The sequence below is a fragment of the Schistocerca americana genome, chromosome 10 (assembly GCF_021461395.2).
Source record: "Schistocerca americana isolate TAMUIC-IGC-003095 chromosome 10, iqSchAmer2.1, whole genome shotgun sequence".
In the NCBI taxonomy this organism is placed as follows: Eukaryota; Metazoa; Arthropoda; class Insecta; order Orthoptera; family Acrididae; genus Schistocerca; species Schistocerca americana.
Genome location: NC_060128.1, coordinates 135,777,470 through 135,792,586, shown reverse-complemented (window position 1 = coordinate 135,792,586; position 15,117 = coordinate 135,777,470).

Here is a 15,117-nt window from a genome sequence, read left to right as displayed (position 1 = left end):
TCTTTCTGGCGGATATCTATAATTTCACCGTATAAACGCCCAGAAGATGACGCCTACGTCGGGTTGAAACCGGTTGGCGGTATAATAATAATAAACGCGATTAAGACTGTTTTCGAATAACTGATTAATCACACTAATCGCTGATTCATCTCCACAACCATGTTGTCCAAAAAACACTTCTACACTGCCCAGCATTTGAAGTCTGCTGTTAGTTCCTCCACAGTCCGCCGCCTGTCCTGTTTTACCAGTCTGCCTAGTCTATGACGTCCGATATCTGTAGTGAGGGGTGACCTTCCCAGCCCCACGACGTCTGGACTTGGTTTCGCCACGTGTTGAAGACACTCACCTCAGCACTCCTCGAACACCCGATAAGTCGCGCAGTCTCCGAAATGGTCGTGCCGAGTCTCCAGGCCATCACAATCAGCCTTCAGTCAAACTCAAATAGATCGCGCGCCTTCCCCATTCTATCCACGGACAGTACGCTCACTTAACTGCATACACCATGCGTGTTTCTGACTCGCAGTCATTCCTCGCCAAGTGACGTTGCTACCGTCTGGACGGGTTCACATTGATAGTAGTGCGGTGGCCATAATGTTCTAGCTGATCAATGCACGTGGTGTCTTTGCTTTTGGACCTTCATTTTGCGGAAGCAGTCCAAACCTGGAAATCCTAAATGGCGAGTGTGGGGTTCATGAGTCGGATGACGTTACGCAAATAATATATAATGATATAATGGGTCGGCTGGATATCGTGCTAGGATGGTCGAAGCGATCAAGGCAACAGCTTACGTTAAGCACAAATTACCTGTTTCTATCTATTCGTTACGCAGTGTAAGAAATGTAAGTAGCGCACGGAATGAATCTTGTCTGGAGGCTTAAATGTTATGAATTTCATATGAAATTGGTATTTGGAATGACAGCTCGTGGCAATAATGGTAGCCAAAGTAAATATAGTATTGGCTCTGAGGACTATGGGACTTAACTGCAGTGGTCATCAGTTCCCTAGAACTTAGAACTACTTAAACCTAACCTAAGGACATCACACACATCCATGCCCGAGGCAGGATTCGAACCTGCGACCGTAGCGGTCGCGCGGTTCCAGACTGTAGCGCCTAGAACCGCTCGGCCACTTCGGCCGGCAAATATAGTATTCCAAACATTGGTGTATATACAGTAAGTGTAGTATTCTGCGGCCGTTGTCACTGACAATAAAGTTCTTCCGGGTATATGACCGCATTGTCAAAACGTAGAATTCTCTAGCGTTTTGGCCACTGTTGTAAAAGAGTTTCGTCTGAGTGCTTTGTTGATGAATGAGGAAAACCTTAGTTCTTAACACTCTACGTGCAGAATTATGAAGCAATAAAGACAAAAAATTTTAAATCTTGTATTTGTCTTATTTAAGGATAAAAAAGTATACTGATAAAAACAAAAAAATGGCTCTGAGCACTATGGGACTTAACATCTATGGTCATCAGTCCCCTAGAACTTAGAACTACTTAAACCTAACTAACCTAAGGACATCACACACATCCATGCCCGAGGCAGGATTCGAACGTGCGACCGTAGCAGTCGCGCGGCTCCGGACTGAGCGCCTAGAACCGCTAGACCACGGCGGCCGGCGATAGAAACATGTTAAGACATGTTTATATAATATATTTTGCAGCATTCCATATTAGTTACGCCAGGCATTTAAGGCTACAGACAAATTAAATTTTAACTTGTGAATAATGAGGTATATACTTTTCTGACATGTGGAAATATTTAAGAATTTGAAACTTCTGGCTTTCGTAGTTTTTGTCTTTTACGAAAGTCCAGAAAACAGTTCCATTTCCTCTCGTTGCGCAGACTAACATTACACGTCTTGCAGATAACTTATGGACTTGCTTTGCATTTTGGCAACCTCTTCTCAGACACAACAGGTCAATTTTCTACTTCTTTTTTATTCAGTCTCTATACTTGAAGAAGATCTTATCCTCTTTCTCCTTGTTGATTTTGGGCAGGGCGTCAACTACTTCTTCTTTGAACTGATATAGTCGCCTCTGTTTATTTTTGAGTACACGAACAGTGTCCCAGTCCCTCCTGTACAATAACCGTGGGTTTATTGCCATCATATCAAGGAAGTGACAAAAAGCAGATGGTAGGGCTTCTTCGACCTGGTGCTGATTCTGTATAATGCAATCATTGGATCTAAAAGAGCCACTCCTCCCATAGCCTCATTATAGAGAAGAATAATTGATCAACACCGGACTTCATGCCTTTCTGTGGCCTTGTTACCCTATCGATCCACGTTAATTCGTAATATATATTGAGCAGGCACTGATGGAACATTGCCGATCGGTGTGGCCGAGCGGTTCTAGGTGCTTCATTCTGGAACCGCGCGACCGCTATGGTCGCAGGTTCGAATCCTGCCTTGGGCATGGATGAATGTGATGTCCTTAGGTTAGTTAGGTTTAAGTAGGTCTAAGTCTACGGGACTGATGACCTCAGATGTTAAGTCCCATAGTGCTCAGAACCATTTTAACTATTTTGTGGCGCACAGGAGCATGCTTAAAGATGAAACTATCTCGGAACGCGCGTTTGGGGTCCTAAAAACAAACGTCAGATGTCGCTAGACGTGTCGTTATGAATAAAATGTTTTCTCTTAGAGAAATTAAAGAGATCAACGGGTCCCAGGACTTGTACATTTGAAAGCCGCCGTCTCTGTTTATAAGATCTCGTGCTGGACTTATTTAAACCGATTCTTTAATTACTGAATCCCAAAAGAATCTCTGCAGGCACAAGATATTTGTGGCAGAATAATCCATAGACTGTCCTGTGGTAATACAATCTCCACCTACGGTCGAGTTACTGGGCTGCGAAAGGCGAGTGTGGCGCTTATGTTCAGCGCACGCTTCATGTACGCTTTGACTCACTGGCTAGGAATCTTGTAAAAACTGGTCTTCGGTAGACCAAGATCGTCCCATACCGAAAAGAAAAAAATGGTTCAAATGGCTCTAAGCACTATGGGACTTAACATCTGAGGTCGTCAGTTCCCTAGACTTAGAACTACTTAAACTTAACTAACCTAAGGACATAACACACATCCATTCCCGAGGCAGGATTCGAACCTACAACCGTAGCAACAGCGCGGTTCCGGAATAAAGCACCCAGAATCACTTGGCTACAGCGGACGGCTTATACCGAACCAAGAAGGGCACTAATATTCGCCGGTGACCGGAAGAATACTTTAACTTGATGTTTCCTTAGGATCCTGCTTACTTTAGACGAAATTTTGAGGTCGTATGGAAGGAACGCCCTGGCCTTTATAAGCTCCTTATGTTCTTGATGTTGTGGGTAGTCACGTTTCTTCCCCCTTAGCGCTGTGCTAGTCCGATGTGAAGAGTAACCATTATCTTTGAACACCGACTGTAGATGTTCTAGCTCCATCAGAAACAACATCTGCCCGGTGCACCAACATTCTGAGGATGCTGGTAGTTTGTGAAGGGTGATGTCAACTCGACGCTTGCAGACAGAGGTCCGTATGTGTGAGATTACGATAGCCTGACGTTTGATTTGAGCGCCGCAAAAGCAGGTTCCGAAATTTTCATCTTCATGCATGCCCCTGCCCGCCACAGATGAAATAGTATTTGCAGAGGGCGCGGACTTCGATAGAGGACGATACCGTGGCGGTCGCCAAAATCGCATGCGTCTTCGTGCCAATTTTTACTATAAAACAGACACCATGAACTAGCAGTCTCCTCCTTCCCCCCGCCCTCCCCCCCCTTAGTTTTTCCACTCATTCCCCTTTTTCTTTCCCATCATCTGTCCAGGTTCCCCCCATCTGCCCTCGGCTGTGGTGTGTCATATTTGTGCTAACTTTTTAGTGCAGTGTTCAAGTATGTGTTCACTTTTCCAAAGTGTTGCGATCAGAAACCATGCTGTCGCTGGGTGTGATTTTTAAATCTCTTGCGAACAGAAACCCGACTGTCGCCGTGTTTTTTAAATTGTCTATTATTTTACCTGTCTGCTTCCTGTGTATTTTATTAGCATCGCCAACCCTTTGTTTTACGTTTTAAGTTCCACAATATTCCGCCATTTTACCATTTAAGTCACCGAATTTATCGCCTGCTTTTATTATTAATTATCTTCATTTTTAAAAAAAATTGTAGGCTGAAGAGTGGAGTATTAAGCTGCTGCCAGCCCGCCCCCTACGGGGGGAATCGAATCTCAATAAAGGAAAAAAAGGAAAAAAAACTAGCAGTCTACAGTGGCGGACACCTGAAGATGGCCGAACTTTTTCCAGCCGAAATATTGTGGCACGAACTCAACATGATCCGGCTGCAATCCCAAAGCCTCACTGATACACAGCTATGATTCACATGTGAGAACCACCCCCTGTTCCGTTTCCTGGCACACAGTTCATTCCTTATATCTGGACCGTATTAGGAGGTTTGCATCTTGAGTGGGGACGCGCAGCGCATGTCAGTGGCAAATTTTATTTATATGTAACGCAGCCAATGAGATTGCTGATAACGTAGAACCTCTTCTCCTCGCGGATCACACTCGCGCAGTAATACATGAACGCGCGAGGTATTATAACGAGTGTACAGACCTCCGATTAGTCAGTCTGCATTTGTCTGCTTCAGTCTGTATGAGTCTGCATTAGTCTGTACCAGTCTGTACGAGTTCTACCTTTGTCTGTACCAGTCTATAGTCAAGTTACAGTCTGCGCCTAATGAGATTACCATATTCCTGTACATAGCTATGAAGATAAATGTATAGACACTTTTGTCAAGTATCAGAGATATATGTGAGAATAAGATTAACGTACCAATACCAAAGGAACTTCAGATTGTCAACTGTAAATAGCATCCAGAACCACGTTAAGTAATTTTTATGCTTGTTATTATTTTAATAAATGTGTGTGAAAATTAATCAAGTTCTGTTTAAAGTTGGTCACCGTCAATCTGCTACTCTAAGCGTGCAAGTGGCATTTCTATCGTCTGACCTAACGGCAGAAGGTAAACACGCCACGATAAGACCACGAGACATATTGCTGACACTCGGCTACTTCATCAGTCAAATAATCTGACGGTGTGTGTACTGAAGGTTTTACAGTACGCACGTCACATTTAGTGTAATCCCACTGGCGTCTTACAGTACACAATTTGGAGATTTGACTAAATGTAATACTAGTTCCTGTTCAGATCTTCTTGTAATAGGAATAAATCAAAACTGTGGTGTCACGGGTATAGCAAAATGTTTCTCCCATTTACATGTTAACATAATTTCGGGACACCGTGTACTGTGTGAAACGACAGCTTGAACACGCAGAGCGCCAGGTATGAGATAGTGGAGAGGTGAAGGTTGAGAAATTGTGTCCGCTGTTTGGCACCGGTTACCCGCACACGTGACGCCCACCGGCCGCGAGCAGGTATTTTTTAACTCGCCGAGTAGCGGGCCGGACTCCACGTGGGTAGCCGAGCCGAAGACGCAGCTGCCTGCGACGCCGTATTTTACCGCCTCATAAATACCTGGCCGCCAACAGGTGCCTCGCCTAAGGGATTTCGCTTATTTATAGAGCGGACAGCGCCACTGCTACCGGGAAGTGAACCCATGTGTCGTCTCGTGGCGGTTCGTCTGCTCTGTACATGCAACAAGTGGATGACGAAGAAAGACATATTTATACAGTGTGTGGCAGGTGACTGAATACGGTGCACTCAGCAACGTTACATCAGTGTTTATGTCATTTGCTCAAATGCTTCAAATGGCTCTGAGCACTATGGGACATAACTGCTGAGATCATCACTCCCCTAGAAATTATAACTACTTAAACCTAACTTACCTAAGTACATCACACACACCCATGCAAGAGGCAGGATTCAAACCTGCAGACTCGCATTCGGGAGGACGACGGTTCAATCCCGCGTCCGGCCATCCTGATTTAGGTTTTCCGTGTTTTCCCTAGATCACTTCAGGCAAATGCTGGGATGGTTCCTTCGAAAGGGCACGGCCGATTTCCTTCCCCATTCTTCCCTAATCCGAGCTTGTGCTCCGTCTCTAATGACCTCGATGTCGACGGGACGCTAAAGACTTATCTCCTCCTCCTCCAAACTTGCAACCGTAGCGGTCGGTCGGCTCCAGACTGTAGCCCCTAGAACCGCTCGGCCATCCCGGCCAGCATGTCATTTTATACTGATAATTAACCCTCGTCGTAACAATTAGGGGATCGGTTGACATATAACGGAAAGTTGCCGCTGATGGGGCTGGTGGTGATTTGTGTTTACTGTACCAAACGAATTACAGAAGCAGTTGTGAAAGGCCCGATACATCACGCAGGGCTAACAGGTAATTAGGGTTGTGGAAATGAACAAAGCAAGAGCACATGGACTATCAGACCAATTGTGTGATTGGACTGAAGAGTTCCTAGATAACAGAACGCAGCATGTCATACGCAATGGAGAGAAGTCTTCCGAAGTAAGAGTGATTTCAGGTGTGCCGCAGGGGAGTGTCTTAGGACAGTTGCTATTCACAATATACATAAAGGACCTTGTGGATGACATAGGAAGTTCACTGAGGCTTTTTGCGGATGATGCTGCGGCATATCGAGAGGTTGTAACAATGGAAAATTGCACTGAAATGCAGGAGGATCTGCAGCGAATTGACGCATGGTGCAGGGAATGGCAATTTAATCTCAATGTAGACAAGTGTAATGTGCTGCGGATACATAGAAATATCACTTATCATTTAGCCACAATATAGCAGGTCAGCAACTGGAAGCAGTGAATTCCATAAATTATCTGGGAGTAGGCTTTAGGAGCGATTTAAAACGGAATGATCACATAACGTTGATCGTCAGTAAAGCAGATGCCAGACTGAGATTCATTGGAAGAATCCTAAGGAAATGGAAACCGAAAACAAGGAAGTAGGTTACAGTACGCTTGTTCGCCCACTGCTTGAATACTGCTCAGCAGTGTGGGATCCGTACCAGATAGGGTTGATAGAAGAGATAGAGAAGATCCAACGGAGAGCAGCGCGCTTCGTTACAGGAACACTGCAAGAGAGACGCTTAGTAGCTCGGTACGGGCTTTTGTTAAAGTTTCGAGAACATACCTTCACCGAGAGTCAAGCAGTATATTGCTCCCTCCTACGTACATGTCGCGAAACCATGAGGATAAAAGCAGAGAGATTAGAGCCCACAGAGGCACACCGACAGTCCTTCTATCCACGAACAATATGAGACTGTAATAGAAGGGAGAACCGATAGAGGTACTAAAGGTACCCTCCGCGACACACCGTCGGGTGGCTTGCGGAGTATGGATGTAGATGTAGAAAGGGCCAAGGGAGTTGCGGTCGGATTCATTTTACAATTGTAATTTACTATCATTTAGTTCACAAATACACTTTTGAAAGAATTAAATTTGCTTCCCGGCTGAAGATCTTCAAACAGATGCTTTAGAATAAGTTCAATTTTGAAAAGAGGTGACACACAGTTAAATTTACCTATAAGATAAATCGTATACATATATGAGATCAGCACGCGGAGCGGCTGAAGGCCGCCGGATTAAATCTTCAGAATTCCAAATATACTATGATGATTACTTAAGGTAGAAGGCCACAGTGTTTTAAGATGCTAAAAGGGCTGATGGCCCGCAAGGTCCACAGAAAGAGATAAACAAACGCAATAAGATGACTGAAGGCCACAAAGTTAAATTCTGAAAATTAAGGAAATATATATATATTGCAACAATCGGTAAAACAATACATTAAGTTCACAAATTTCCATTTGCAACTCCAACGGCGGAAGGCCGACAATAACTTGTAAAATCTTTCACAGGAAATTACAGCCGGGCGGTGTGGCCGAGCGGTTCTAGGCGCCGCAGTCTAAGTTCTAGGGGACTGATGACCTCAGTGGTTACGTCCCATAGTGCTCAGAGCCATTTGAACCATTTTTTGAAATTACAATAACGTTTCAAGAGCAGAAGGAAACTCTGAGATCATGTTTGCCGGGCTCAAGGCCCTCAATTAACTTTGCCCAACTGAAAATATACGGTAAAGCCCCAAAAAACATTTTAAAATAAATTACAACAACATTAACACTACCAGAGAGTACTTAAGGGAACAGCACTCAGAAGCCTCCAGGGGATCGGTCTGTCCTCCTTCACTTTTGTGAGACAGGGGGTGAGCCCAACTACACTCGATGCGTCCGAACCCAACCAAGGGACAGTCGCGGACAGACAGACCAACCGCTTACTTGGCACGACGGAGTACACAAGAATTCAAGGCCCCAAAAAAGTTACAAGTATCACTATCACCAAACAAACGCGTACGTGAAATGAGCTGCCAAGACTATACACCATGTTGGGCATCAACAACCGGTGAGGAAAAGACACTGCCTAAAAATTGCGTTAGCGGGCAGGGCAGGTAACCAGAACACTAACAGCCACAACGCAGAAAATTCCGCTGATCCACTTAACCACGAAAGAAGATAATACGGTTAACTTCACCCAAAATGAACACTGACTGAGTTTACGTCAGCGGCCAGGACAGGTAACCAGAACACTAACGGCCACAAGGCAGAAAATTCCGCTGATGCACTTAACTATGGGTAAATTAATTTAATCAATTCCATCTGACGGCGGCTATCTCGAACAGTTCACTCGTTGTTGCTGACAGGAAAAGCTCCACAACAGCAACGCCGGAACCAACAACGTAATGCTCAAAACCACTCAACCTTCACGTCCTGGATCGGCGAGCGACGATGCTCGTACCGATCGGACAGCTCCAGACAGACTCCGACACTGGGCAGAGACCGCCAGCTGGTCCGGTCGACTACGCCACATAGAGATGTGCTCGGACCAACCGACCGTCCAACAGTCCACCAAAAGTCAGGCCCGGGTTAAGTGATGCGTGGCGGCAACGGTCGTGCGGGCTACGTCCACGCAGGGCTCACTGCTGCTGCGAGCCGGCGACTGGCTGGCCCGGGCTGCGCTCCAGACGCGCTGCAACTCCCTGGCAGGGCCCAACTCACGACCCAAACTGCCGCTGTGAATTCTCCTCCTCGAACGTTCCGACTCACTCCACGACAGATGACAACTGGGAAGTCATAGCAGCCGAGCAAAAATCCTGTTGTTGTGGCCTTCTGTCCTGAGACTGGTTTGATGCAGCTCTCCATGCTACTCTACCCTGTGCAAGCTTCTTCATCTCCCAGTACGTACTACAGCCTACATCCTTCTGAATCTGTTTAGTGTATTCATCCCTTGGTCTCCTTCTACGATTTTTACCCTCCACGCTGCCCTCCAATACTAAATTGGTGATCCCTTGATGCCTCAGAACATGTCCTACCAACCGATCCCTTCTTCTAGTCAAGTTGTGCCACAAACTTCTCTTCTCCCCAATCCTTTACAATACCTCCTCATTAGTTACGTGATCTACCCGCCTAATCTTCAACATTCTTCTGTAGCGCCACATTTCAAAAGCTTCTATTCTCTTCTTGTCCAAACTATTTATCGTCCACGTCTCACTTCCATACATGGCTACACTCCATACAAATACTTTCAGAAACGACTTCCTGACACATCTGTACTCGATGTTAACAAATTTCTCTTCTTCAGAAACGCTTTCCTTGCCATTGTCATTCTACATTTTATATCCTCTCTACTTCGACCATCATCAGCTACTTTGCTCCGCAAATAGCAAAACTCCTTTACTACTTTCAGTGTCTCATTTACTAATCTAATTCCCTCAGCATCAATCGATTTAATTCGACTACATTCCATTATCCTCGCTTTGCTTTTGCTGATGTTCATATTATATCCTCCCTTCAAGACACCATCCATTCCGTTCAACTGCTCTTCCAAGTCCTTTGCTGTCTCTGACAGAATTACAATGTCATCGGCGAACCTTAAAGTTTTTATTTCTTCTCCACGGATTTTAATACCTACTCCGAATTTTTCTTTTGTTTTCTTTACTACTTGGTCAATATACAGATTGAATAACATCGGCGAGAGGCTACAATCCTGTCTCACTCCCTTCCCAACCACTGCTTCCCTTTCATATCCCTCAACTCTTATAACTACCATCTGGTTTCTGTACAAATTGTAAATAGCTTTTCGCTCCCTGTAGTTTACCCCCGCCACCTTCAGAATTTGAAAGAGAGTATTCCAGTCAACAAAAATCCTATCAGAGGGGATATATCGATACGCGCTACTTGCGCCGATGACGGTCAGGCAAAACAGCAACTCAGTAACGCCAGTAATTTAAATCAACGTGGCGAGATGAAAATACGCTAAAACAGGTGGTAAAATGCCAAATGGTGGGTCGGCGAGCCATGTACGGCTCAAGTTCGGTTCAGATAGTGTGGTGAGCAGGTAGTGCAATGCATCAACAACATGACTTACCCGAAGCTATGGAGAGCCATAGGACGGTTGGAAACGGGACAGCTCTTGGTAGAGCACTTGCCGCGAAAGGCAACTGTCCCGAGTTCGAGTCTCGGTCCGGCACATAGTTATAATCTACCAGGAAGTTTCATATCAGCGCACACTCCGCTGCAGTGTGAAAGTCTCAGTCTGGAAATGAAAAAATAAACCTACAGTATATGAGCTAAATCACTGTTTAATTAAACAGTAATAAAGTACCCAGTATCATTCTGGAAATATCCCCCAGGCTGTGGTTAAGCCATGCCTCCGCAATATTCTTTCTTCCAGTAGTGCTAGTCCTGCAAGTTTCGCAAAACTTCTGTGTAGTTTGGAAGCTAGGAGACGAGGTACTGGTGGAAGTAAAATTGTGAGGACGGGTCGTGAGTCGTGCTTGGGTAGCTCAATGGTAGAGCACTTGCCCGCGAAAGGCAAGGGTCCCGAGTTCGATTCTCGATCCCGCACACAATTTTAATCTGCCAGGAAGTTTCATTGCGTAATATGTATACGGGTACATCCTGTGACGCTGGAACGACGACGTGTGCAGCGATAGTCTGACATCGCCGGCACGGTAGCTCAGCGTGTTTGGTCGGAGGGTTAGCTGCCCTCTGTAATAAAAAAAAAACTGAGTTAATCGATCAAGAACGAACTTCAACGGATGTCTTACGACGTCCGCCCCAAGCAGGTGCAACGAACGAAAGCGAACAAAATGAGATTAAAAAAAAATGACAAGGCGACCGTTCACAATAAGCGATAAATTCGGGTTCGAATCCCGGTCAGGCAGAAACTGTCATTGTCGTCATTCGCTTGTATATTTGATGGTTGGTCGTATTCGCAACTGTGAATACATTTCATCTACTACTTAAACTGTAAACAGTGGAGGCCTTCTTACTTTTTTTCCATCCGTTTGGTTTTAATTTGAATGCTCCTTATACAGAGGGGTCCAAAAAATACTCCATAACTGGCAAACTAATTGACGGAGTTGTCTCATCTTTGGTAGTGTAATACTTCGTAGTTCCGGTAGTCGCCACACAAGCGTTGTATTGCGTTGTTTTATTTTGTCAGATGACAGTCGCCAGGTAGTCAGTGTTTTGTTCTTAGTTGCACCTAGTTAGTCGAGTAAACATGGCTGGCGCAACGTTTACATTCAATGAAAGGAAGTCAGTTTTGATGTCGTATTTTAAGTACAAAAACATTGATGAGGTTCAACGGCAATGGCGAAATGAGTATGAAACAGAGCCACCGACACGTTTAACGATTCTTAGCATTCGAGAAAAATTTGAGGCTGAAGGCTGTGTTAAAGATGTACACAAACAACGATCTGGACGACCAGTAACAGTAAAAAGTCCAGCTAACTCCCGTCGTGTGTTACAACAATTCACTCGCTCATCACAGAAGTCTGTGAGACAGCACGCCCGTGAAGCTGGAGTGAGTCGCTCAAGTGTTCGGCGAATTTTGAAGACAGCAAAGTGGAATTGCTACATCCCACGATTGCTACACGCAATGAACGAGAACGACCCAGATCGTAGAATGGAGTACTGCGAGTGGCTTACTAACATGGTGCGCAACGAGGAAGAGTTTCCAGAGATGATTCTCTGGTCTGACGAGGCACAGTTCAAACTCAATGGTACAGTAAATCGCCACAATTGCATCTACTGGGCCGACGAAAATCCGAACTTCCATGAAGACAAAGCCGTGAATTTGCCAGGAGTAAATGTGTGGTGTGGGTTATCTTACCGGGGCTTGATTGTGCCATTCTTCTTTGACGGCACAGTTACCGGTGAGGTGTACCTTCAGAAGCTTCAGACGTACACTTTACCTGCCATCCGAGACTTGTACGGAGACGGAAGAGTTTACTTTCAACAAGATGGTGCCCCAGCCCACTACCAAAATCGTGTAGGGCGTATCTCGACGAAAATCTACCAGGAAGATGGATAGGCCGTAGAGGTGCTGTGGAGTATCCACCACGTTCCCCAGACCTAACTCCTCTGGACTTTTACCTGTGGGGAACACTAAAGGACGTCGTTTATCGACAAATCCCACGCACACTGGATGAACTTCGAGAATCCATCGTACATTCATGAGCAAGTATCCGATTGAACGCGTTGCGGTCAGTAGTTCGTGCTGCAGTTCGGCGGAATCGTTTGTGTGTGGATGTTAATGGTGACCATTTCGAACACCTACAATGATATCTGTAAATTGGACTTTAAGCTACACTTTCACCAAAAATGAGACAACTCCGTCAATAGTTTGCAAGTTATGGACATTTAAACAGTGGTTGCTTAAAAATAGTCTCGGTTGCAATTTTAGTTTTTTGATTTTTCAACGATGCGTTTCTCCTTATTTAGGCATCTTCAGGTTATCTAAATAGAAAAAGAGAACAAATATATCTATTTAAGAATTGCGATCGCGTTGTGCAGACTTAGATAACCTATAAGCATGTATAAACAGATCACCCTTTGAAAATATAAACAAATCACCTATTGAAAGAGCAAATACCTTGATTTGGTATTTCTTAAGAATCCTTTAGTCAGTGTAGCCAAAGGGCACCGTCGAATATATCAGGCCAACATCGCCTTCGTTTTTACTGAGTTTAACGAAGGCGATGTTGGCCTGATATATTCGACGGTCCCCTTTGGCTACACTGACTAAAGGATTCTTAAGAAATACCAAATTAAGGTATTTGCTCTTTCAATAGGTGATCTGTTTATACATGCTTATAGGTTATCTAAGTCTGCACAACGCGATCGCAATTCTTAAATAGATGTATTTGTTCTCTATTTTCTATTTAGATAACCTGAAAATGCCTAAATAACGCGAAACGCGTTGTTGAAAAATAAAAAAAACAAAAATTGCAACCAAGTCTGTTTTTAACCAATACTGTTAAGCACTGGTTTGCTGTTATGCTACATATGGACTGGAAGAATTTAAACAGTGGTTACATTTTTTTGGACCCCTCTGTATTTTAACATTACTGGAACAATGTTGTCAGTTACCCCAACAAAACGTAACATGTAGTGTGCGTGTGTGTGTGTGTGTGTGTGTCTGTGTGTGTGTGTGTGTGTGTGCATGAGTGTGTGTTAATGGGAACAAAAAAATTGAAAATCATTACTGTGTGGAATTTTAGAAGTGGCTGCGACAGGGTGACCACTTTACACGTAACTAAATACGTTGCAGCAATTCAGCGACCGGTTCGCTTGTAGTGATCAATTCCGTGTTAAATTTTTACCGAAATGGCGATTGTTGTCGGCGAGCGAGTAGCATCGCGCATTAGGAGTGGTAGCGATTGGCCGACGGAGAAAGTGGGGGTGGGGTTGCGCGAGTGAGGAGGGGTGTGGAAGGGTGAAGAGAGGGAGCGGTTGAAGGGGTGGGGTTCGGACGGAGGGGAGGGGGGTGGCCGGAGCATCGCCGGGATGAGAGCGATGGTCACGTGGGCAGTGACAAATGACGAGCAGGTCGCGCCAGAAAACTCATTATCTGCTCCTCCGTCCCAGGGGGACGAGGCGCTCCGCAGCCGCGGCGCAGCCTGGAGCTGGAACTCTGGACAGTCGCCTCTCGCCCTCGCGTCTGCGTCCGGGCCGCCTTCCCCCCCACCCCGCAACCTCGCTCCTAGGCGGCTGTTTTTGTTTTCGCCGTGTGTTCTCGCACTGTTCCTCTCTCGACACTTTATTTTTCCCTTTGAGTCGAGCCGCCGCCTTCGCTCTCCCCGGCCGCTCCCCCCTTTTTGCGTCTGTTTTCCCTCCTTTTGTTTTTCCTCCTCATGCTCCTGCTCCTCCTCCTCCACCCCTGCAGCCCCCATCTCGCGTCAGTTCTTTTCTGGATTCGTCTGGCTGCCGAGGGAACGCGCCAGGACCCCGAGACAGAGACGGATTTGCTATTGGCGCTCAGATTGATGCCCCACCGACTTGCAGTGACCCGTAAGGCTCGGAGAGAGGAGGGGGGGCGGTGGTAGGTTGGGGGAGGGAGAACTCAAAATGAAGATTCTCCGCCCACGCCGCCCATCCATCACCGCGGAGCAAATTCCGCCCTCGGAAGAATCTTGTGATCTCCTATAATGCGACGTGTTGTACGCAGCGAACTCATTACGCGGGATGAGACACGCGTTACTGGCCTCAATAATTTCGTAGCTAATGGGATGGACGAGGTGTATTGTAGCTGAATACTAGGGAGTCCGCAGCTCGTGGTCTTGCGGTAGCGCTCTCGCTTCCGGCGCACGGGGTCGCAGGTTCGATTCCCAGCGGGGTAAGGGATTTTCTCTGCCTCGTGATGACTGCGTGTTGTGTGTCTTTCATCATCATTTCATCATCATTGACTCGCAAGTCACCCAAGTAGCGTCAACTAAAAAGGACTTGCAATACGGCGGCCGAACTTCCCGGCAAGGGGCCTCCCGGCCAACAATGCCATACGATCATTTCATTTCATTTCACTAGGAAAGGTGTTAGTCCAACACTAGAGTCACCTCCGGCCTGGGTGGCCGAGCGGTTCTAGGTGCTACAGTCTGGAACCGCGCGACCGCTACGGCCGCAGCTTCGAATCCTGCCTCGGGCATAGATGCCTGTGATGTCCTTAGGTTAGTTAGGTTTAAGTAGTTCTAAGTTCTAGGGGACTGATAACCTCAGAAGTTAAGTCCCATAGTGCTCAGGGCCATTTGAACCATCTGAACTGGAGTAACCGATAGAACAAACGGACTCAAAGAACAAAAACCCGGATAAATACGAGTAGAA